At 40.3% G+C, this 3,506-nt stretch overlaps 1 protein-coding gene across 1 annotated transcript in view; it reads left to right on the forward strand.

The window, feature by feature from the left end:
* LOC104961947 (mitofusin-2-like) overlaps nt 1-3,506 on the forward strand; it is a gene marked incomplete at its 3' end in the record, with an annotated part of 20,091 nt that overhangs the window by 13,002 nt on the left and 3,583 nt on the right. The window lies entirely within an intron of this gene.

The raw sequence follows: 3,506 nt of genomic DNA on the forward strand, positions 1-3,506 counted from the left end.
AGTTAAGAAAGGTCTAATTTGTTTAAAATGTTGCAAGTTGAATTTAATAGTATTTGATTTTTTCTTAATGTGTTTCTTTTAAAATGTACTCTTTCATGTACACTCACACTGATTTCAGACACCATGCACTACTGTGTCTGACAGTCAGAAGATACTTGTGTCTGCTGTTGTTCATTTGATGCCATGCTATATACAAAATGAAATGTCCGGCTCTCCTTCAGACAGCTCACTTTTTTATCACAGATTTGATTTTCTTATCTTTGCTGAAGTTATCTTGAATAAAACTCTGGTTTCATTTCGTAATCAAAGGACAACACCAGAGAATCTAAAGCAGTGTTGCGATTGTCTGAATGGGAACATGTGATTGGCTCACATGGCGCTGTGGTCACACACAGCACAGTTTCCCTGGAAGGTCACTTTAACATATTACATGTATACATTGTATTGTTTTTTATTCCATGTACATGTTTTGTGTGTGAAGATTGAATTTAATTCAACAATACATTGAGGTCATTTCTCTCTAATTCTTATCTGAAGAAGATTTCATGTTTGATTTGATCTTGGTGATGACTCACTTAAATGTGAATAATCAGGACTTGTTGCTATGTTTACAGTTGTATGAACATTTTTAGAATAAGTCCAGGCTTGTATCTATTCAACATCCATATCAAGCTAACGCAGTTAGCCACATACGCAGAACATGGCTCAAGGCCTGATAGCTCAAAGCTAAGCTAGAGTAGACATCAGCAGACACACTGTCGCCATGGATGAGCCTGTTTTAGCAAGCTGATTTTTGATTCTGTTGATTTGTGTTTCTTACATTTCTGTGTTAGCTGTTATGCTAAGGATAGTCTTGTGTAACCCCCGGACCCACATAGTCACAAACTCAAATCAAAACCTTCAAGTTCAGACAAGAATTCATATAGTACAAACATTGTACCAAATGTACAAAGTGGATCTCGTGCAGACTGGAGATGTTATTCAAGAGCTCAGCATCATGCCATCCACTTTTACTCCTGTGAAAAATTGCTCGATGAATAGGCGCTTCAGATAGCTATTTAGCAAACGAAATGCATCTTGCATGGTGGATCTGTGCTGCTTGATCAACAAAATGGCAACATTGATCCCGGAGGTGGCTCTAAGCCTCATGAAGGTCCCATGCTCTGCCGGCCTGTGAGCCCGTCTTGTTCTCACTGTAATCGCCTGTGAAAAAACAAGTTAGCGATGCTTTCGTCTGAGCCGGAACACGCCAGCACAAAGTAGAAAATACCCGACCATAAGAAATTAGCTATGTTTCCAGTGGTCTCTTTGACTTTTGGACATTTTAGATTTTATTTTTGTATTTCTCACTGGGACAGCATGACTATGATTTTGACTTGAAGATAATGATTTTTTTGATTCATCTTCATCTATGCTGAACATTGTTACCTTCCAAAAGGGACGACGAAATAAGGTCTACCCACATTATTGGCTGATGTGAATAAAGACAGTTCGGAACATATTTAATGTTCCCCATCCAGTCTCATTCTTTACATTACAACGTGCTGACCCACAGAGAAACAGTACATGTGGACTGGCATCAGATGGACCTCAGATTGAGCCCACACGTCAGGCTTGGTTAGGCTCAGTGCTGTGAAGCCCTGCTGCTTACACACTGTGTCTCTGTGTCAAATGCCCACTCATAATCTTGATTACTGAGGTTTGGCTATGGTGGCCCAAACAGTCAAAGCCCCCATATAACTCAAAAAAAGGATATTGAAATGTTATGGAAATAATTTAAAATTGGATTAGTGTTTAAGCAAATGTTTGGGTTTCACTTGTTTAGTGAGACCTCCATGCTTTCTGATGCAGAGGCAGAAGGACAGTGGCCAATTTATCAGCAGAATTCAGTCTGACTTGCAACTGTCAGTCATCATTGATGCAAGACAGAGAAAAGAGGAAGACATTAGACCCCAGTTTTAACCATGTGTAGTGAAGATAAAACATTTAATTCACTGCAAAAAGCATCAGATTATTTATCTTAAATCAAAAATGTATTTAGTTTTTTTTCTGACAAGATATGGAGTGGTTACAATTCAATTGTACTTGCTTCTGGTTTGTCCCACAGCGGGGAAAATGTAGAGGGCAAAAGTGGTAGCCTATAGCAGGTAAAAAAAGGCATGCAACAATAAAGAGTAAGCTAACTTATTAAATATAGAGAAGAAAGCTAGTAATAGAATATCAAAATAAATACACAACCATCGCTAAAAATGAGTTGCAGCAATTTAAAGAAAGTGACATAAGTAACATGTTGAGGCATTATACAAACGTTTTTCAAATAACAAGTAATTATTGCACAGGAACCAAGGAATGAAACCAAACAGCAGCACCAAAAGCCACTGGGGAGATGTCCTGTCTCCAACAGGGAAACACTGTCCATCCTGCTGAGCACCTGGTGTCATTGATGCCCAGAGTCCTGTCCTGCTGTCCACTGCAGTGGGACCGCAGGGACACTGTGGATCCAGGTCTCCGGAGAGGTGTGGACACACTGACCTCACAGTGCTGGGGTAGTCTGAGTCTTTTATCATTCATTTAGTTTTTCTGCGACTTCAGATCAGCCAAAAACAGACTGGGTATTCCTTGGCTTAGTTCCTATCTGTGTTAGCTTAGCTTCCATTAGCTACCCCCTTAGTGGTGAATCCCATCCCCACACCTCCCTCTCAGAGGCTGCTTATCTCTGTCACATGCCTGTTCCAGTAAATAAAATAGACCAGGTATGTAGGTATAAACTTTTTATGAGCATCTAGAAAAATGTACATGGTAGTGTGTTGCTGTACTGGTGTTAAGATATAATATCCTAAACATATAGCCTAACCTTGACTATTTATTATTTTTCATATTATAAAATTAAATATGTGTAAATAAAAAAACTAGTTTTATTTGGAGCATAGCGATGTACTTGTACTGAGTGATGTGTGTATTTTTGAGAGTATTTTTTGTATTGTTTCCTGCTGCTCTGGCATTGTTTACATCTTGTGGATCCGTGTGTTATTCTGAGACTTGGGAGGACTCTGATTGGCCGTCTGTGGACCATACTTGCCAACCCTTCCGATTTTCGCTGCCCTCTCCCGGTTTCCTCCCGGGGTCATATTTCTCCCGCATTTCTCCCGATTTCAGACAAAATCAGATTTACTCAGGACTGTTTCCACTCGTACTTTAATACAGCTACACCATTGTTTGGTTTCCATGGTAGCGCATTTCTTTAGTAGCGCGCGCAACTGACAGTCTGAGAGGGTGAGGAAGATAGTCACAGTAAACTGAACAAGAATCGACAACTCTACCCTCTGCTCACTCCTTTCCATGCTACAGGCCGCAAGACAGTGCACTAACAACTACAATAAGCATGTTAATGTTAATCTAATACAGCTCCGGCGGTCCCCCCCCCTCCCGCGGTGGTTTTGAAATGCTCCCGATTTCTAAGGTCTCAGGTTGGCAAGTATGCCATAAGGAGCTGTACAAATGACGCA

This window comes from Notothenia coriiceps, unplaced genomic scaffold (genome assembly GCF_000735185.1).
Source record: "Notothenia coriiceps isolate Sejong01 unplaced genomic scaffold, NC01 NC01_scaffold00034086, whole genome shotgun sequence".
Lineage (NCBI taxonomy): Eukaryota > Metazoa > Chordata > Actinopteri > Perciformes > Nototheniidae > Notothenia > Notothenia coriiceps.